Genomic DNA, 23,033 nt, shown 5'->3' with positions numbered 1-23,033 from the left:
GGATCTAGAGATAGTGGCAGTGTTCAGTAAGGGTGGGTAAACAGGTAGAGGACCCGTGGGTCAGGGCGGGTCCAATTTTTTTTTAGAACAAACGAGGCAGGGCAGGGTAGTGATATATACGAGGCGGGATGGGTCCAAATCTTCAGACCCACGGGACCCTAACCTGGCCCGTTTCTATAATGCAATGGATTGCACTGCTGGGGGAATAGAAACCCACCTATTTGAATGAATGGATAAGCCCATTCCTATAATGATAATACAATGAAATTGGGCCTGTTTCTACAATAATTATACAAAATGAAACCTTCCCAGGCTTCTAGAGTCTTTTCCCTTCTTCGATTTCAAACTGAAACCCACCCCTTCTTCAAGTTCATGTGTCTCTCATTTCTCTCTCACTCTCTGCAAGTCCAGCAAACTTCCTCACGTCTCTCATTTCTCTCGCACCCCTAATTCGAACATCACCAAACTTCTTCACATCCCTTTATTTCTGACCGTAATATGCTCAGTCTCTCCCACGAAGATGGCGTATAGGTCCAGATCAAAAAGAGAGAGGGGACTGAGAGGGGACTGAGAGGGGCAAAGTAGAGAGACTGAGATGGCGAGAGCAAAAGTACTAACATGTACAAAGCTTTCCTACGAGCGGCATGGAAGTCGTTCGCCGGAGACGTGACGATGCTAAACTACGCGACAGCGGAGGTCCGCAAGAAGTTCGAAGAGAGAAGGCACGTGGCATCAGATGCAAAGATTCAGAAGCGAGGCCTCCTATTTCATCAGCGAAATGATCATCCAGGCCAAGCTTAAATTACCTAGTACCTTCCAAGGCCCAACCCATGTTTAGTGGTGGTGGGTTTTTGTTTCTTCATAGTTGAGAGTTTTCAATTTGTCTAGGGTTTTTGTTTCCGTGGGATTTCTTATATTGTTAACGAATGATTGGAAATTATTCAGTTTTCTGCACAAAACTAATACATTTGATTAACCTTTTGTTTTATTTATTGATGCAATCACTGAATTGAGTAAGACTCTCGTTCACAAAGTATGTAAGCTTGCACGTCAAAGTGGTGAAGATCGTCAAAGCTTGAGAGCATCAAGTTTGCAGTGCCTTTCAGTCATGGTGGTTTTATGATTCGACTTCTTGATGTTGCTGGGAATCTGGGTTTCGCGTTGGAGGAACACAGACTTGAATGATGTCGTTCCCTTCTGTTGGACCCATGGACCCAGCTCGAACTGCTTGTTTCAAACAGGTCGGGTTATGGCCGGTTCCAATTTTAGAAATTTCATTACCCGGTCCGTCCCGGCCCGTTTCATTTTAAAGCGGGTCTAGTTTGGTCCCTTCAAATTTTGGTGATTTTAGATGTGTTTATAAGTGATAATTTTGGTGGTTTTGGCAGTTATGGAAATAGTGTCCAGTTTGAAGATTTTAGATTTTGGTGATTTTTCATGTGTTTATAATTGATAATTTTGTATTATTTGTGGAAATATTTTGGCTATTTGAACTTCTTTTTATTTTTTACTCAGAAAATCGAAAAGTATCAAATTTTTAGTATGATATCAATGCATTTTTTGTCCATTTGTCTTTTAGGTTGTTCTAATTACATAACAAGGCGACTTGTGAAGCTGCAAACCAAGACAATTGATTCACTAACATAAAGCATAGTTTGATGAGATATTGCTGCTGTGTGATTTTTGTTTTCTTGTCGATAAGATTTTAAAAATTTTGGATTTTATTCATGTTGCTAGATTATTGGAATATATTCATATTTATACCAGAATTATAGGTAACAGTAATAATGATAGCTTGTTTTGTACTTTTAAGAGTCAAATAAAAATTGCTACAATCTGGGGCATGACTTAACTGAGAGAACTAATGAATATTTTAAAATTTAAGTTTCACTTTTTATGTGATGTTTAGACTTTAATGAGGTAGTGGCTGAAGGAAAAATTGTCCTAACTAATAACATTTAAGGATATTTGAACATACAAGCATACATATAACATTTTAAAGTATGCATGCACACAAAAACAATTTATAATCTATGACTTTCAAAGCCTAGTGAATGGTGAACTGTGACTCTTTACATATTAAAGAGAAGAGAGATTCAAAATTTATTCCCCTTGAAGCTCATCCCTGATTACACAAGGGATTCACCCAAGTGGAAGGCCTTCAAGATCACTTCAAGCTCATTGAATGCTTTCTTGTGTTTGTGTTCTTCTCTCCTTGGATGGTTGCCTCTTTGCTTCTCCTTTGCTCCTTAAGGATTTGAGAAAGGAATCTCCAAGCACCAAAGGTTTGGTCCTTCTAAGTCTCCACACCAAAGGTGTGAAGAAAATATGGATGGCCTAGAGGAAGGAAGATTGCTAGCTCAACTCCTCTAAGTGTGGCCGGCTTCCTATATATAGAAAGAGAGGAAATATTTCTCCTTTTTGCCTCAAGAAAACCCTAATGAGGGAAAGACAATAAAGTTGCATTAACACATCCTCACAATTCTGTGACAAACTTGTAATAAGTTCATCACCAATTCCCTTGCATGCGGACGGCCTCCCTCTTTATTTTTGGACTAAATTCCTGAAACTAACATAAAGCAAATATGAAACTATTGGTATGATTAATTAAGCAATTAATTAATCTTGACCATACTCAATTAAACCATTTAATTGCTTATCCACCTCATTGATATTTCTTCACATTCATCATTGTTCGGTGTACGATCCAGTAGTTTCCAGTTAGCGAGGCAGTAGTCGATTGTAAATCTTAACAATCATTAGTGTATTTATACTAATTTTCAATTCTCCCTTTGCTGAAGATTAGCGTTTGTTGATCTTCAGGGCTTCCACAAACAATGAGTGATGACCCGTCCCTAATTTTCCATGTAATCTCCTTCCCAAGTACGTAAAACGATGAATATGCCTTTTTAGCAAAAGTGGAATCCAGCATGGACATTTAATGCTAGGCATTTAGTTTGTTTTCATATTATTGTAATTAATTAGTACTTGTTATTACGAATGTGTGAGCGTGAATTAGACTTGAATTGGATTTGTAACGAAGAAACTATGCTCATTTAAAGTTCGTTAACAATAGGTAAAAGTGTACATGTGTGTGTGTGTGTTTTACCTAGTGTCGGTGGACATTATTTTAGAAAAGGAGAGGTAGAATTTTTTTTTTAACTCATAGAATTGTCTAATTGTGGACACATTCCCTTTAAATCCGATTCCTTTAAGGGAAACCATACTTACCATCCAATCACTTTCCTTCCCTATCGCTCGTCCAATTAGAGTAATTTCACTCACTCTCTCTCTCTCTCTCTCTTCTTCTTCTTCTCTGCAACACAATTCACCACCATAGAAAGGTTACGGATTGATGCCCAAACCACCACCATCGCACTCATCTCAACACCACGAGCTCATCCGTACGCTCCGATTCGAAAACAAATGAGTTTTGAGTTCCCAATTCAGATCTCTGACTCGAGTAGAGTTTCTTTGGAAAATTTTCATCCAAGTTTTGACATTTTGGAAGAGTTAAAAGCCACTACACAACTCCCTGAGGTCATTAGCTTAAGTTTGAAACCAAGCCAACTTGAAAACATGCAGATTCGAGAAGTTGGAAAAAGGGCCGAGTCTTTTGAGCCTTTTTTAGTCCACCTCCATCCATTTGTTAGACTCCCAAAAGGTATAACCTTTTTCTCATCCTTCCAAGCTTCATTTCCATATAAAGAATGTCGAAAATGTTTGAGAAATGAGGAAGTTATGAGGTTTTAAAGTTTTTAAGAAAATCTGGCATTTTTTCCCAGTTTCTGGTGAACCAAATAGCGGCGGTGAATGGCGCGACGGTGACCGAAAGTTTAAGGAAGAAGGAGAATATTCCGTTTAGCCTAACGAAATGTTCTCACACCGTTAAGGTATATACAAGAATCTTTTGTTATATTTAATGGAATATCCCGTCAGTTTGACAGAATATTCCCTAGCTTTCTGCTTGTGTGTGCAGGTGCGTGTTCTACGCGTGGCTGCGCGTGTGTCCGCATGCAGGCGGCACGTAAGGGCACATGTGGACTCCTATTACTTCGTGGCGGTGCGTGGTCAGCATGTGAGAGTCCGTGACGTCATGTAGTAAGTTTTTGTATATTTTAACCCTGCATTTGAGCAAACTAAATGGAAAATTCCTAACTTTTTTCGTGTACATTTAAATTAAATAATTATTATAGTTGTTTCACATATAGGGGAGAATTATCTCGAGGAGCTTCGAGGTCAAGCAAGGCTAGGAGGCTACAATTCGACTACGTATTAGTGAGTGGGCATTTGTTTTTAAATATATTATATATAAATTCTTATGGTTTCCACAAAAGCATTTCGATTTAATATTATACATATCATGCCATGTTGTTATTTCATCTTAAAAGTGCTATTATATTGTTGAGATTTATAAATAGTCATGGCATGTTCATATATACATTATTTGATCATCATGCATGCTTGCACTGGTGTAGTACTCGCCCAGGGCCAAGGCCAAGCTTCACATGTATATTCACATCACACAGACACGCTCACTTTGGATCCATTGTAGGTGCTAATATTGTCCTAGGTTCCAATAGGAAACTAGGACTCGTATGTCATGCGTTTAATGCCAATCTTCACGTGATTGTAGTACTAGAGCGTATATTATGATTACACCCAGTCCTGTTCATGTCAGAATTTCTCTGCATGAACTCGTGTGTTAGCATATATTGATGAGCGCCGATTTTTTATATGTTACTATTGATATATTGTGATTTGTTGTGTTACTTAGATTATCGTGGAATTGTTTTTTATTCTATATGTATATGCAGTATGATTTTCTAGAAATTGTACTTGTTTTAGGATATGATATTTCTCAAACCTTTTGAAATTGGTACAAAGTGGAATAACCTACAGTTTAAAAACTGTATACGTGCTTGTCTGACTAGTCAGCAACACTCATCAATTAAGCTCAGATATGTTAGTTTACTCAAAGTGGAAGAAATCAAATTAAAGTTTAGTTTACTAAAATGTTCCTAATTAACTAAGATCCAGTTTAGTGCGCATTTTACTTTTACAAGCTTAGTTACAAGGACTTATCTATTTGCGGATAATGATGAGCATATATCACAAGAAAAAGGAAGATAAGTAAACTAATAAAGCAATAAATTGCACTGGATTTTGGTTGGAAAAACCACACAAGCTCAATTCTTAAATCTTAATTTGCGGAGCAGCTTGTACCTTTGTGCAACCTTGCCTTTCACGAAATGGACTTCTTTAGTCTTCATGAAGTGGCAGCTCCTCCTAACATCTTCACCTTGTGGCACCGAAATCCAATCAACTTATGCAAATGATATTATGATGAAGTTGATGGAAATTTGGATTCAATGTCTAGTCAGACACTTGAAAGATGAAATTGACGCGAATCCAAAAAGAGGTCAATTCAAAGATTTGAAACTTAGGAAAACTTGACCTAAAACAAAGATCAAAATCACAAAAGCAATGCTACCCTAATATGCAATGATGTGGGTACTTAGTGCATGAGTGTGATTTTGTGGCTAGAGTTTTCAAGTAAGAACTAAGGGGCAACTCACAGTTGAAAACAACCCTTATCAGAAAATATAAATCTTTAAGCCAAATAACAAAGATGAAGCTTTTATGGTGGGCTTTGTTTCAGACAAGAAATGGGACAAGAAAAGCTATGTGTCATGTGCAAAAGCAATCTAGAAAGATCTAGGGCTGAAAAAACATTTTCAAGAAAAAGTTGTCAAATGACCCATATGGGTTGTCTTAAAGTGTGTGCCCAGCTTGCATGAAAGCAGCGAGAAGATTTGACTAGACAAAACCACTGGACATAATGTACTGGAAATAAATGGCATGAAATGCATATGTATAAACAAACTTTGATGTGAGAGGTTAAGCTCTTAAGATGAATATTTCCAGTAGCATAATCCCAAAGTAGTAATTTAAACCCTAAAACTAACTAGAGCATGTGTGGTACAATTTACAACATTTGACAAGGGAAGCCAAACAATAAAACTAGACTTCAAAATCTCCCGCTTTGGCTTTCCTTAACAAATTAAGTCAAACCCTATAACTAAATTCACTCAACCTCACTCAAGAGAACATAAATGAGGAATCTTGCAAAGAAATACTCTTGACAAGGACCAAGAGAAAAGTTATCATGGTTAAAGCAAATGCAAGGAAGTAAATTGTTTAGCATTGTACATGATTGCAACATAACACAAATTTTCAAATTTTAATTTTTCTCCCCCATTTTGTCATGGCAAAGACACAGGATTTAAAAATGAACGATACATCAGTTTCATTGAACAACAAAAATGATATGTCAATTTAGCTCAACACAAAATGAACCACCACCAACAAGGTATATAAGAACTAACAACAAAGAGATAACATAACAAAGCAGTTTAAGCACAAGGTTCAATTCGCGGTACCCAAATATTGAAACATAAATGCATGTCAATGTAATATGTTCAAAGTACCCATGTGTCAACACAACCAAGAGTAGCACAAGCACATATACAAAAAAACTTGGAGTTTCAAATTACAAGTTTAAGTGCAAATGCTTGATAACAACGCAAAAGAAATTAAACTCCCCAAGATTAGTGCTCTCCTAAGAGACTACACTCCAAACCACACTCCCATATAATCTAGAACATCTCAGATTGAGACTACGCATTTGAGTGAAGTGGTGAACCAGTGGCCTCAGTTTCCTCAGCAGGGTCTTCCTCAAGATCCTCTTCAGCTTCATCCTCCTCAACATCTGAGTACTTGAACCTAATATGCTTGGCCATAGGAACAGGGAGAGAGGATAGTTTCAATGTTCCATGAAAGACAACCTTTTTTCCTTTGGCAGCATAAGTTACAGCCATCTTTGTAGCAACATCTCGAGAATGAGCAAATGAGGTGGCAGTGAAATAGGATGGTGACAATGGTACAATTTGACGTTAAGGAGCAACTATGGAAGGTGAAGGAATCACTGAGCTTTTAGGAGTTAATTTAGGAGGACGAACAACGAACTTAGGCACAAATAAAGATGGATTTTGGGAAAACTGACTCAATGACTGTGCATGAGGTAAAGACGCAAGTTGACTTATTGACGATTGAAACTTAACAAACTTTCTACCGAGATAGTTAATCTCAGACTCTAGATAAGCAATTTTTTGCTTAGGTTCATAAACCCTTTATCCAAATCCTTTGTGGATTGAGGACACGTATCATCAGAGCGAGAGGGGAAGTTTACACGTTAACACAACAAGGTGATTAGACACGAGTGAATTGTAGAGCCTCTTTGTTGTTTCCTAGGATGCTTGATTTTTTACATAATGGACCTAAATATCAAGTACCCAAATGGAACATCTGACAGACTTAACATATCATGCAATATTTTTGCTGACTTTAGAGTATGATTTCCATTATTTGACGAGCCTAGAATATTTCTATGAATAAAGTCAGACCAAATCTTATAAAACGGTTTAAGACGAGATTTTGACACATGATTTTTAACCAGAGGAGTGGACAGGTCCAAATAAGCTTCTTGATGATAAGATTTCATGTCATATTGACATGTCAGAAGGTCAAAGTTGTACATATCAGAAACATAAGAGGCTCAAGGCTTAAAACAGAGCAGATGACAGATGAATCGAATTGGACAAGGACTTCATAAACATACACTTCACCACCAGAGTCAAGAAACTTAGACGAAACTTTTGCATAAAATTCTTGAACCATTGAAAGATTGAAGGTAAAAGGAGGTGAGTTTACCGATAAAGTTTGTATCATCAGACAAGATGGCATCAGACACAAGGAGGTCATCCAAGACAATTCTTCTCTCAAGAACAACTTTTTTGGCAGCTATAACATCGAAAAATTTCTTGGCTCGAGATGTGGGAAACATGGGCGGCAGAGTGTCTGAAGGTTCATTATCAGCTTTGAATAAGTTTTGCGATGAGGAAGATTAGGTTGCATACTGGAGTGATGGGATGATGTTTGACTCGAAGACATGATCGAAACTCTTCTATGGTAACATTTGCTCCTAGTTTGAAAAAAGAGAGTGAGAGGATGAGAGCAAATGGCACAAATAAGGGTGAATGTAAAAACCTAATGGGGTTAGAAGGGGTAAATGCCTATGATAATGTGAAATAATCTGAACTGTATAGATGGTATAAACAATTGAGATTTTGAAGGTTAAAACATAAAGTGCAAAGATCGAAATACCCTTAAAGAACAACTCTTTTTTATGAGTACCAACGACTGGACAGAAAAAGCAAACACACATTTTGAGAACAATTTTGGTACCAAAAGCAATGACCCTTAGAGGATACCACACTTAAGACCAACAAATAACACATGAGATGAGAATAATCTTAGTATCATTAAGCTACAGCTAATTAGACATTTCTCACATATAACACAGATGAAAACAAATCTAATATCTATACTTCCAAACAAAAGAGCTAAACTCAATTAAAGACTTGAAGAAAAATATGATATGTAGTGCTATAGACATAGGCTTTCAAAGTCATACATGGATAGTAAAGCACTTAAAAGACTCAACCACACCTTACTCCCCTTGGATATGATTTAGAATTCTCAATTCCTAGAAGTGAGATTTTTTATGTTCATTGAGAGTATCGAATCCTTATTGAGAATGAAGTAATGCCAGCTAATCTCGTTCCTTTGGATATTGTTCACTTCGATGTAATCTTAGGCATGGATTGGTTAGATCTCAATTATGTCATGTTGAACTGTCGTGAGAAAATCGTTACATTCCATCGACCAAGCAGGCCTATTGTAACCTTTGTTGGTGAACGTAATTGTCTGAGACACGGAGTCATTTCCGCCGTGAAGGCAAAACGAATGTTGAGAAATGGTTGCTAAGGCTACTTGGCTCACGTAATGATGACTGAAGATATTCCTACACGAATTGAAGATATATGAGTAGTTAATTATTTTCTTGATGTTTTTCTCGATGATCTACCTGGCTTACCACTGGATCGAGAAGTGAAGTTCATCATCAGCCTACTTTCAGGTACTGATCATATTTCTCTAGCACCTTATCGTATGACACCTACAGAGTTGAGAGAATTGAAGACCCAGTTACAAGAACTTGTTGATAAGGGGTTTCATTCAGCCCAGCACTTCCCCTTGGGCAGCTCCAGTCTTGTTTGTAAGAAAGAATGACGGAACTATAAGGCTATGTATTGATTACAGATAGTTGAATCGGGTAACAATTAAAAATTATTATTTGTTACCTCATATTGACAATCTTTGTTATTAACTCTGTGGTGCTTGCGTTTTCTCAAAAATTGATTTAAGGTCTGGTTCATATCAGTTAAAAATTAGAAGTGACAATGTTTTGAAAACAACCTTCATAACTCGATATGGTCATTATGAGTTTCTATTGATGCTATTCGAGTTAAAAAATGCTTTAGCAACTTTTATGGACCTAATGAATTGGGTATTTCGTTCGTACCTTCATAAGTTCATAATAGTCTTCATTGATTACATTTTAGTATATTCCAAGAATGAGGCTGACCATGCTAGACATCTGCGTTTGGTTTGAAAGAAGTTAAGGGATAATCAATTGTATGCTAAATTCAGTAAATGCCAGTTTTGGTTGGATCAGGTGTCTTTCCTGGGACACGTGAGGTATTCTCGTGGATCCTCATAAAGTTGTTGTAGTGGAAAATTGGGAGCAACCTTAGACCGTCATTGAAGTATAGAGTTTTCTTGGTCTAGCCGACTATTATCGATGCTTTGTGAAAGATTTTTCAGCCATAGCGCTACCTCTGACAAGGTTGACCAGGAAATAGTTAAATTCACATGGAATGATGATTGTGAACGGAGTTTCTAATAGTTGAAGTGATGTCTTACTCATGCACCTATCCTGGCATTTCCCGATGACAGTGGAAATTTCGAGATCTACAATGACGCCTCTCTAAATGGTTTGGGATGTGTGTTGATGCAACATGGAAAGGTAATCGTATATGCTTCGCGACAATCAAAACCCTATAAGATGAACTACTCTACCGATGATTTGGAATTGGCAGCTATTGTTTTCACTCTAAAAATTTGGCAGCACTATCTCTATAGGGAACTTGTCGAATCTTCATTGATCACAAAAGCCTCAAATATATCTTTACTCATAAAGAACTTAACCTCTGGCAGCATAGATGGATGGAGTTCATCAGCGACTATGACCACTATTGAATATCATCCCAGTCGTAGGAATAGTATGGCAGATGCTCTCAGTAGAAAATCTCACGGTCAACTCAATGTTCTTTATGCATGTCATTTTCCTCTTCTAATTAACCTTAGAACTATTGGAGCCATCTTGGGAGTTGATCAGGGAGCCTTACTAGCCAACTTTCAAGTCTCAGATGAATGACTCAGAATCCCTGGAATTGAAACAAGAGGTGTTGAATGGTAACATAAGAGATCTTTGAATACAAAAAGATAATGGTATACTTACGCAGGGTGACCGAATATGGAAGAACTGAAGAAATAAATTCTTACTAAGGCATACATTTCCACTTATGCGATGATTCTCGGGAGTACTAAAATGTATAATACCATCTAACCTTTCTACTATTGGCTAGGAATGAAAAGAGAATATGTTGAGTACGTGAGTCATTGTCCAATCTGTTAGCAGGTTAAAGCAGAAAGAAAGAAACTATTCGAGCTGCTACAGCCACTTCCTATACTTCAGTGGAAATGGGATAATAGTACTATAGATTTTGTGTACAAGCTGCCTCGCACACATAATGGCTATGATGGCATCTGGGTGATTGTTGACTGACTTACCAAGTCAGCGTATTTCCTACCTATTCATGAAAACTACTCGTGAAGTCAGTTAGCTGAGCCTTTCGTCTATGAAATTGTCAAATACCATGGTGTTCCAGCTAGTATTATTTATGATCATGACCCTAGATTTACATCGAAAAGTTGGGTAGCTTTTCACAAAGCCCTAGGTTTGAATTTACTCTACAGTACCGCTCATTATCTTCAGACCAATGGATAATCCGAGAAAACTATTTAGACGCTTAAAGACATGATGAGATCTTCAGTCCTTCAGTTTGGAAACGAATGGCACAAATGCTTACCTTTGATAGAATTTTCCTATAACAACAGCTTCCACTTAAGCATTGGTATGTCACCATTCGAGGCACTATATGGGAAACATTGTCGTACACCATTATGTTGGTCCGAGGTTGGCCAAAGAGCTTTAGTGGGTCTTGAAATAGTAGACAAGATGAAATAGAATATTCAAGTGATAAAAAGAAAACCTGATAGTTGCACAAGATTGACTAAAGAGTATAGCAAACAAACATTCAACAGACAGGGTGTATGTTGTTGGAGATTGGGTATTCTTAAGGCTATCACCATGGAAGGGTGTGGTACATTTTAGGAAGAAAGGAAAGCTAAGTCCTCGTTATATTGGGCCATATCAAATTATAGAGCAAGTTGGTGAAGTTGCCTACCAACTTGACTTATCTCCAGAATTATTAAGGGTAAATAATGTGTTCCTCATGTCCAAGCTACGAAGATACGTCTCTAATCCGTCACATGTGATTCATCCCCAGCCATTGAAGATTAACCCAAACTTGACTTACAATGAGGTTCCAATGACGATTCTAGATTGGAAAGAAAAAGTTCTCAAAAATAAAAATTTTCAACTAGTGAAAGTCTTATGGGGAAACCACGTAATTGAAAAAGCTACTTAGGAGACGGGGGAACACATGTGAGCTCATTATCCACGTTTGTTCTTTGACTATAATCCTCAGTAGTGTATAAATCTCGGGGACAAACTTTTCTTAAGGGGGTAGGTTGTGATGGCCCGTCCCTAATTTTCCATGTAATCTCCTTCTTAAGTGTGCCCTTTTGGAAAAAGTGGAATCTGATGTGGACGTTTGATGCTCGGCATTTAGTTTGTTTTCTTATTATCATAATTAATTAGTACTCGTTATTACAAATGCGTGAGCATGAATTAAACCCGAATCGGATTTGTAATGAAGAAACAACTCTAATTTAAAGTTCGTTAACAACTAGTAAAAGTGTACACATGTGTGTATGTTACCTAGTGTCGGTGGACACTATTTTAGATAAGGAGAGGTAGATTTTTTTTAACTCCTAGAATTGTCTAATTGTGGACACATCCCTTTTAAATCTGGTTCCCTTAAGGTAGACCATACTTACCATCCAATCACTTTTCTTCCCTCTCTTTCTCTCTCTTGTCCAACTAAAGTAATTTCACTCTCGCTTTCTTTACCACAACGTATCTATCTTCTTCTCTACAACACAATTCACCACCCTAGAAAGGTTATAGGTCAACGCCCAAACCACCACCATCGCACTGATCTCATCACCACGATCTCATTCGTACCTTCTAATTCGAAAACAACTGAGTCTTGAGTTCCCAATTCGGAGCTTCGACTCGGGTGGAGTTTCTTAAGTGATTTTTAGTCCAAGTTGTAACATTTTGGAAGATTTAGAAGCCACCACACAACTCCTTGAGGTCCCTAGCCTAAGTTTGAAGCCAAGCCAATTTGAAAACACATAGTTACGAGATGTCGAAAAAAGGGCCAAGTCTTTCGAGCCATTTTCAATCCACCTCCATCCATTTGTTGGACTCCCAAAAGGTTTAACCTTATTCTCCTCCTTCGAAGCTTCATTTCCATATAATGAACGTCGAAAATGTTTGAGAAATGAGGAAGTTGTGAGGTTTTAAAGTTTTTAAGAAAAATTGGCATCTTTTTTGTTTCCAGTGAACCAGACGGGGGTAGTGAATGGCAGTGACAGTGACTGAAAGTTTGAGGAAGAAGAAGAATATTATGTTGAGCTTGACGAAATATTCTCATGTTGTTAAGGTATACACCAGAATCTTTCGTTATATTTAACGGAATATCTTGTTAGTTTCACAGAATATTCCCTAGCTCTCTACCAGTGCATGCAGGCGCGTTTTCTTCACGTGTGTCCGCATGCAGGGGCACGTGAAGGCACGTGTGGACTCTTGCCATTTCGTGGTGGCGCATGTTCTACATGTGAGGGTCCGTGAAGTCGCGTAGAATATTTTCGTATATTTAAACCCTTCGTTTGAGAAAACTAAACGGGAAATTCCTAGCTTTTTTCGTGTATGTTTTAATTAAATAATTATTATAGTTGTTTCACATATAGGGGAGAATTATCTTGAGCAGCTTCGAGGTGAAGTAAGGCTAGGAGGCTACGATCCGACTACGTATCAATGAGTGGCCATTTATTTTTAAATATATTATATATAAATTCTTATGGTTTCCACAAATGCATTTCGATTTAATATTATGCATATCATGCCATGTTTTTATTTCATCTTAATAGTGCTATTATGTTGTTAAGATTTATAAATTGTCATGGCATGTTCATATACACATTATCTGCTCATCATGCATGCTTGCACCGGTGGAGGACTCACCCCGAGCTAGGGTCGAGCTTCACGTGTATGTTCACATAACACCGACACACTCACTTTGGATCCATTGTAGGTCCCATTCTTGTCCTAGGTTGGAATAGGCAACTAGGAGTCCTATGTGATGCGCTTAGCGCCAGTCTTCATGTGATTGTAGTACTAGAGCGAATATTACGATTACACCGAGTCTTGTTCATGTCAGAATTTATCTACATGAACTCGAGTGTTAGCATATATTGATGAGCAACGGATTTTTTATATGCTGTTGTTGAGATATTATGATCATTTGTGTTACTTGGATTATTATGGAACTATTTTTTATTCCATACATAGTATGATTTTTTGGAAACTATACTTGTTTTACGGCAAGGGGGTTAGTATGTTATGAAAATAAATGTATTTCTCAAACCTTTGTTTTTGCCCACTCACACTTTCTATTTTTTGCCCCTCTAGGACTTAGTTAGTTGAATCTTCTATGGCAAACGAGGGATCACTGGTGATTCTGACATCCACCCAAATAAATGTAGGAGTTTATTTTCTGTTGTGTAATAATTATTATACCGAGTTTGATTGTCTTGCTTATGTCGCACTGTCATCTATGCTCTGACTACTTGTGTATTATGGGTTCTTCCCACCATTGCGCACTCTCTTTATTAGTTTAAATAAATTTTAGCTTCAATTTAAATTTATTCATATTTTTACACGTCACCTACACTTTGGCTGCGTCACCTTCAAGTGTCAGCTAGCATGCCTCGACTCCAGTCGGGGTGTGTCACAATGAGTGACATCTAGTAGTATGTCATGGCTACTTAAGCTAATCAAAAGTGGTTGGAGAACCTATCCAGTTACAACTACAATGCAATACGGTACTTTTCTAATTCAATACTCTTGATCACATTGTTTATGATTCTATTGAATGTAGTTTGTGACGTACTTCCTAAATATCATTTATTTGCTTTGGCCAAAGACTCTTGAATCGTACCTCAAAGTATTATTTTTCCACTATGGAAGGTTAGAGATCCCTTGTCGTACTATATGACTAGGCAGCTTAAGCTTGATGATGTCATGGAAACTCTCGATAGAATGCCTTTGACACTGTCGAAGATCAAGGACCTAATCACTAGACAACTATAATGCCTTATGTCAAAGGACTACTTTGCATTATTGCATCTTAGGAGTTCTTGCATGACATGTATGGTAGAACTCCCTTTTAATAATTGTTCAGTGTACTCAATTACCCTTTAGAGGGTCATGTGGTGGTTTGTAGGTGGTGGTGGCTGACTCATCTTCCCCGATCCCTCAATTCATTCTTTTCTTATTTATTTAGTTTCAATTTTAAAATGGCTTAAATGTTAGAATGGTCCTTGTGTTTTAGTCATTGGGTCAATTTAGTCCCTATGTTTTCAATTTGGCCAATTTGATCTTTGTGTTTATTTCAGTTAGCCAATTAAAGACATTTTCATCTAAGTTTTGTGAAAAATTTATAAACTACTATAAACTTATTTATAAAATTATTTATTTGATTTGAAATATTTAAATATGAAATAAAATAAAAAATTAAAAGAAAAATTATTCTCCTCCCAACTCCTTGACCTCCTCCCTAACGTTACCCCCTCTTTTTTCTTTGTCACAACCTTAATCATTTTTCAGATTGAAAGTTTTATCTCTTATATGTGTTATTTCTCATTTATTTGTTGTAAAGAAAAAGGGTAATTATATCTTTTACGATTTTTTAACTGAAGACTACTAAAGCAACCAGGATTACTAACTTTTTTAACAACATAGTAACTAAATTTGCTAAACCGAATACAAATTAGATTTCGATCCAAACACAGTGACCAAAACTGTATTTAACCCTAAAAGTTTTGGGTGAATGGAAGCTAAAAAAAATAGAAAGTAAAGAGCAAAAGAAAAATTTTGTGTGAATATCTGTATTGTAAGAGGTGTGGTGCATTCTTTTATTTGGGCTCCGAAATGGGCTGTAAGAGGTATGATACATTTTGAGCCTCGAATATGAAGCTACTATTTTTTTAGTAGAGCGATAGTTTTAGTGAGTTAGATAGTTAGTTGTTAGGAAGACGGAACTTAGTGAGGATTAAATCCGCACCAAGTGCATATGCATAATTATTTTCCAGCACTTCAGTAAAGCACCATCTTCAAACATGAAACCACTAAAAATTTGCTTGAACAAGAAAAACTAATCTAATTGAAATCCTGGACTGGACCCATCATACACATCAAAAGCTTGGACTAGCCCAATGTCACCATTTTGCTTTGTCTACTTGGTTTTCTTTTATCAAGTGAATAGACTCTTTTCTCATAAAATAATAATCTAAACTACGTACTACAAAAGGGTATTTCAATACTACAAAATGGCCTTATAGTGTCAGTAGGTGGTGTCGTTTTAATATAATATAGTGTCGGACTAGACAATTGCGACACTTATTGAACATGACATCAGATTTACTGTGTAGAAGTTTAGCCAATTTATTTTCTTTGATAATTCTAACTAAAAGTTAATGTAAAAAGACTAATATACCCTTTATTCCTGAAAATTGCAAAAGCTTTTGGAGACAAAGTAGATGAGAACCCTAACTCTAAGATTCGATTATTCCTTAACTAGGAGTTAACTACAATACACATGTATTTTATATAGTCCTGACTAGGGGTGGGTTCAAAAAACCGAAAACCCAAAAAAACCGAAAACCGAACCGAACCGAACGATAAAACCAAACCGAATTGAAAAAACCGAACCGAACCAAACTCTTTTGGTTCGGTTCGGTTTTGGTGGTCTAGAAACCGAACCAAAATAATTAAATTAATATTTTTTTAATTTTTTTTATTTAATTATTTGATTTTATTATATTAAAATATGATACTTCGGACTGCTGCTTTGGTAAGACTTGTTTGCTTTCCAATTCAAATTGTCTTCTCAGCTTCTCCATCTACAACAAAAATTAGAACTTATACCATTACATGCAATGTTTCTAGTTTCTATCATTAAGTGCAACACATATATAAGAACACATATCTCAACTGCACTACAGTTGATTAGGGAAAGCAAACAGCGTATAAAAGTCTCATGAGTTTATTAAACGCTACAAGATCAAAAACAAAATTCAAACTTTCTCACCTATGGCCAAGTATAGTAGCTTCCTTGGCCTAACAATTTTGAAAAGTATATCAATTATGTAACCACATATATGGATAAAAAAAATTCGGACCATATAGATAAAGAAAATATAAAAAATTGTTACCTAGACAATAACCAAAATAAATAGTATATTATAGAATGTTTATCTTATTGCTAGTGAAGAATACATGTATAGAGAGAGAGAGAGAGAGAGAGAGAGAGATTGAGAGAAAGAGAGGAATGAATAAGGTCGTACTCCATTATCATCGTCTAAAAAGAAATCTATTTACAGTTAAACTTTAAACCCAAAATATTTAAAAAAACCTTTATGTTATAATTCTAGTTGAACTTTAAATGTTTATTTTCATTATCTTTAAGTCTAGTTGGAATATTTATGTTATGATTGTATTGGATATGTTAAAATTTAAGATTTCAAAATTTTTCATTTTTTTAAAAAAAGCCGAAACCGAACTGGAAAAAACTGAACCGAAAAAAAACCGAACAAAAAAAAACCGAAAAAAATTGAATCGAACCGAAATTTCGGTTCGGTTTCGGTTTTGGCAAAAAACCGAACCGATTTGAACCGAACCCACCCCTAGTCCTAACCTTAATCGTTGGATCATCCAACTGGCAATAAAATTAAAGATGGGATTTCTGCTGGTTGGGAATATTTTTGTTCACCACCCTCAAATAATGGTAATGCTTACCACTCAATTTGTCATCATAAGATGAGTTTAAATTTTGAGATTCGAGTCTATTCACTACACATATATCAAAATTTAAACTCATCTAAAAGTAATAGATAGAGTGGTGAGCATTATCATCACTTGAGGGTGGTGGTAAAAAAAATTCCCGATAAATTTGTTGTGGCAATAGTAGGTGGAATGAGTCCTCGTTGTCCGCATCCACGTTGATGTTAACTACCACATAGACACAACATTGTCTCCTTCTCGTCCTCTCTCTCACCTCCTCCCCCTCATCTTACATCAATTATGGTGAACAAAAACTCTGACCGACATCGGCAAATTCATGTAAATTTCATCCTCATCTCATAAATCAAGCTTACATGAAGAGTCGACTTCTATAGCCAATGTAGAGAAAAGAAGTCATTTTTCTGGAAAATCCCCTGCCTCTACATAAAAACCTCATCTCTGTTTTGGTGGAAGGCGCAAACTCAAATCGTCACAAAAAAGCTTTAAAGACCATTTTATATTTTATCTCTTTGCCAAATTTTATTTCAAAATACTAATAAGCACAATTCCAAATTTCACATTACAAAACTCTCTTTGTCAGCTAAAAATGGTGAAAAGACCAAATTAACCCTATCAAGAAAACTAAAGAAAAATAACTAAAAATAAATTTATGGGCAATATAGTAAATTAAACACAAAATAATTTTACTGTATTTTTTTTCAAAGCCTCATAGCCATTTAACCATATTAGTTGCTTCCATTTTCTCTTCCACATTTTTCTCCCAAATAAAATAAACTTTTAGCGACGAAATAGTTATTAAAAAACAATCGCTAAAGATATGAACATCCTCTACATCGACAAAAAATCGTTTGAAGGTTGTCACCAAAAAGCTTTAGTGGCCATTTTATATTTTATCTCTTTGTAAAGTTTTATTTTCAAAATATCAATAAGCACATGCATAGCATGTGTCTCATTGCTAATAATAATAATTGAAAACAATAATAAAATAGAAAAATAAAAACCTACTGTTTTGTTGCCACCTTTCACACAACTTATTAGCATGGAAGAAAAAATCGATAATATCGGCGAAATATCGACAATATTATCGTTTATTTGGAAGTTCGATATTTTTTTAACTATCCGAACAATTTTCGTTAAAATATCGTGATATTATCAATAATATCAATAATATCGCGATATTTTCGAAATTATCGATAATATCGCGACATAATACTAAAAAATACTTAAATATGTTAAGAAAACTCAACACACACTTCACTTGATCATAGCCCAAAGGCCGAACAAGCTATGTCTTTCTAAGCAGGGGAATGTGGGTTTTATAGGACAAATTGCTTGCTCACTGCCCTCGCATGGGCGATGTGGGACTCGCCCAAGGGAGAGAAAATCAGAATTTCGGCCAAACATTTACACCCACTTTAAACGGCCATAACTTTGTCAAAAGTCAACGAAATCAAGCAAGACAAAAACGAAAGTTGTAGCCCTCGAAGAGACGAAGAGAATGATACCTCACACGAAGTCTGACTCGTTGTGGTTTGGCCGGAAAATACCTCGAAAGTCACTGCGGTCGCCGGAAACTGGGTAAGATTCAAATGAGTATAATTTTTTCAATACTCAACGAAATTGAGTGAAACAAAAAGGAAAGTTGTACTACTCGACGAGACGAAGAGATTGATACCTTGTACGCCAGCCAACTCGTCGTGGTTTGACCGGACGCATTATAGAACAATTGACACACTCTTGGCTTCCAAAATTCAATTCTTTTACTTTATATAAACTTGAAAAAACATAATCGGCATCCAAATTAAAGTTTAGTCTTATTCAACCTATTGATTTTCAATCGTTAATTGATATACTATAATTTGGAACTTCAACGCCTAGACGCATGCTTATGTGTAAGAAATTTAAAGTGTCAGATTCGGCACATTATTCTTCATCATTTTATTCAATTCCTTTTTTTTTTTTTAATATCCTAAATAAAACCTCCCAATATTGTACTAATTAGTTATATATAAATGATTATGGTGTGTTTAAACTTCTTTAATTAATTACTACATATTTTCTACACTCACAATGTTTGCCAGCTCGCTATATAATCAACTTAAATCAGTTAAATCCATCATGCAATACATTTCCTTTCAATTTTTTGTGATAAACTAATAGATAATTGACTAAATAAACATCTTGCAAAGTTTCATTAAAAAATTTCCAAGTTTTTCTTACAATTTCTGTGGTTTCCATGTAATTTTTATCGATATCGATATTATCCCGATATTTCCATCGATATTTCCGTGTTTTCAGACTGTCGATATTTCCGATATTACCGATATTTTCTTCCTTGCTTATTAGTTGCAAAAAGTTTTCTTTGTACAACACTAACGTTTCATGTGTGTACAGTGGCAGAGTTAGAATTGTACGTGAAATGATGCTTTTCACAAGTAGATATTATGCATATACTGGGTTCCCTTTAGCACTGTTTTCACTGTTCATAAACAGTGAAATGACGGTAATGCTCTTTTTTGCTTCTCTATTCTCCGTTGTTTTCCCTCCTCGCACAGTGGATTTACTTATTTTTCCACGCTGCCCACGCGTCGATCATCGTCGGCTGCTTCGTTTCCACTACATCTCGAATTTTCCTTCCCTTTCCACTTCTCTCTCTCACAAAGCTGGGCGTTTCATTTGCTTCCGGTAGTCCTCCATTTGCTACACGAACTCCAGTTCTCTCTCCCTATTTTGCACGAACCAGAACATATGTTGTTTATCCCGTTCCGATTCGAAGAAATTCCTCAAGGGGCTTAGATTTCGTGGTACGTTCTCTGTCTCTCTCTAGAATTTTGTTTGGATTGGGTTGTTCATGTTGTTCTCCTCACAACAAAACTAAAATTCCTTGAATTCGCTTCATCCGAGTCCAATTCTACTCTGGCATACCCTGAAAAGCTTGGCTCCCGTTTTGATTTGAAGAAATTTTAAACTCAGAAAGCTTGGGTTTCGTGGTGAGTTCTCGGACATATTTGTTTTAGGTTCTCTTTTCTTTGTTCAAAATTTTGTGATTTTAATTTTAAGAATCTGGATTTTTTTGTTCAATGGTTTGGTCCATCTTATTAGCTCTCTCACCAGAGATCTCTGCCATCGCTGTTTCACCAAACTGGAGCGTCCTCTCTTTCGAACCAGGTACGACTTCATTCACTTTCTGTTTGTTTCCGGGAAAATTTAGGGCTCGAAAGTGTGTAGAGTTGTAGAAGTAAAAAAAAAAGTCTTAATCTTTATGTTGTCCTGTACACAAAGAATTTGATTTTTTGATTGTGTTTCGTCATACCCATACTGGAATTTTGTGATTTGGAAATTATAGAAGTTAGTACCCAGATAAAATTTCAGAATGAGGTTTTGAACATTGTTCTAGGTTATGGATTAGAACAAAAAGTTACCTTTTAGAAGAGTCTTAAACAATAATGCGTGACTTTTAAGTGGACAATTTCACTTTTTTTTTTCATGTCAAACCAACTTGCCTCACATATATGGTTCCGTTGTTAACCTATTTTCTTCCATTGGTTCTCAACAATGCTCTTATGTTGCACCAGGGAAAATCTATTTGACGATGGGAATCATCTGAATCAGTTCTTGGATGATGATCCAACAATATCTTATTCATGGTTTGGATAGTTATTAAACTAGGTCGGTTTAATTACACTTTAGCAGATGCCTTTTTGACTTAATGTCAATTACTTGACGTTTATCATAGGCTCTATGTCCACTGATGCTTTTTATTTTTTATATTGGTGCTTTAGCAGTTCCCGTTGTCTGCTCTATTGATGTATAAATTGTTTCCATAATTTGAAAATACATGTTTTTCATGACAATGTATGATATTTATAAAATACTTTATGTTAGAGTCTAGTTCTTTTTCCCTTCCCTTCACTGAAGTCCCGGCAAAAGTACTTGGAGACTTGCAGCAGATGCAAACTCTGTACATAACTAAAACTCTTTACTATCAGGTCTTTCTTGGTTAGTGATTCTGGTATTAGCTGATTAATGTGAATATCAATCGTGTGTTTTGTGCTCCCGGGTTTGTGCTTAGAGCATTGTATTTTCTATATATAAATTTTCTCCTTCAGTTCTATATGCATGTAGTTTTGCCCTTTTTTGTCTCAAGTATTTGGTTGGTTTATTTAACAATTTTTTCGATTACAATCTTTGCACCAATATATTATTCTTGGATTTCCTGATGATTTGAAAATGAAATGTTTGCCAACAGTGTCACATGGGTATCATGGATTGCTTAAAAAAGTCCCAAAGACGTGGAGAGATTTGTTACATAGGTCCGACTTTGTGAACTATGAAGCTAGAAAACAATGGTGCAGAAATTGCTGTTTGTTCTTGCTAAGGTTTGTAATCCGATGACTAATAAGTATGTTCCCATATTCGGCACTTCAAATATGTCTATAGAAATAATGTTATTTTTACATAAGTTAGGTTTTCCATTTTTCACTTCTAGCTATGTTATTTCTTTTTGAGCAAACGACTTTGATCACCATTCCAAGTTTGGAAATTCTTGAGTTGTGCAAATTGTACACTAGAGGGGATCCCTTGATATATATTACTTAGTTCTTACTAAAATTCGTGCAAATGTTTTCGTTATGTTCAAGTAAAAACCTTTTTAAGGTTGCAATTAGTTTTTCACGTGTGTAAATAATGTCTATCATGTATATACATCATAACTTTCTACATGTTTTATACAGTTTAAAAACCCGCAGCAACGTGCGGGTACTAATAGCTAGTGTGTACTAAAATAGGACTAAAGAGCAAGTAGAATACACAAATTGAAAGACCTCATAAATTCAATAGAGAATAAAAAAAATTACACAAACCAAGACAACCAAGAAAGAGGTAGAGAAATACTAAGAAATCTAATTTGGTAGAAAAAAGAAGGGTAAGGGAAGAGGTCTGCGAACAATGAAGGGGGTGAGTTGCTTGAGAATAGAGAAGTAATTTGCACACTCTTTGTATCTTCTTACAACTCATGTTTGATTTATTTAATTCGATGGGCCCTAAATAAAGAAGTGTGAGAAGTTAAAAATGGTGTGTGACAATTACTTCCCTTAGAAAATAGTGGGTTTGCTTTTCTATTCAAAATTGCTAGTGTCTTGTAATAAAATCCCCTATCAAACTCATCGTTTCATTAAATATAAAACCAAAACATATAAAACCAAAAAGACCTAATGATGTCATTCGCCTCATCTTCTTCCATGAGTTTCTTGCCTCTGGAAATAAAGGTTTGAGGTCACTATGTAGATCTCATTAACCTTTCTGACAATTCACAAGTTAGGACGGGCCTGTGACCATTCTAGTCCCTTGGCGGCTCCACCCCTGAGTGCATATACTAATAACACACGCATTTTTTTTATTCTTCACAACACACACATAGCTCAAAGATCGCTTATTCGAGGGATACTTTATGGGGCCAGCTCCAATTTTTCTTTAAATGATACAAATTGTCTAATTTTTAGTTCTTCATTCATCTCATAACAGAGATAAATTTGAAATTGTTAGAGCAAAATATTCTAACAATTTTTTAGTTCTTCATTCATCTCACAAAGACTCATATTCTAATTTATTTATTTTTAGTTCATTCTTTCATCTCACAGAATATGTCTTTGCATCGAGTAGAAAATTAAAATACTCAAACCCATTATTTTTTTTTTGGACCCACATATAAGAATATAAGTCTAAAGTTTGAGTT

At 35.9% G+C, this 23,033-nt stretch overlaps 1 long non-coding RNA gene across 2 annotated transcripts; it reads left to right on the top strand.

The window, feature by feature from the left end:
• The first annotated feature begins 19,771 nt into the window (after nt 1-19,771).
• On the top strand, nt 19,772-21,910 carry LOC103449893 (uncharacterized). Of its 2 annotated transcripts, XR_531444.4 has the most exons (4): nt 19,876-20,289; nt 20,402-20,467; nt 20,875-20,968; nt 21,549-21,910. It is a non-coding gene; the product is annotated as an uncharacterized lncRNA (long non-coding RNA). The 2 variants fall into 2 exon arrangements; XR_531443.4 differs by lacking the exon at nt 20,875-20,968 and having other exon boundaries at nt 19,772-20,289.
• The last annotated feature ends 1,123 nt before the right edge of the window (nt 21,911-23,033 follow it).

The sequence above is a fragment of the Malus domestica genome, chromosome 12, assembly GCF_042453785.1.
Source record: "Malus domestica chromosome 12, GDT2T_hap1".
NCBI lineage: Eukaryota > Viridiplantae > Streptophyta > Magnoliopsida > Rosales > Rosaceae > Malus > Malus domestica.
This window is presented reverse-complemented; position numbering and strand designations above follow the sequence as displayed.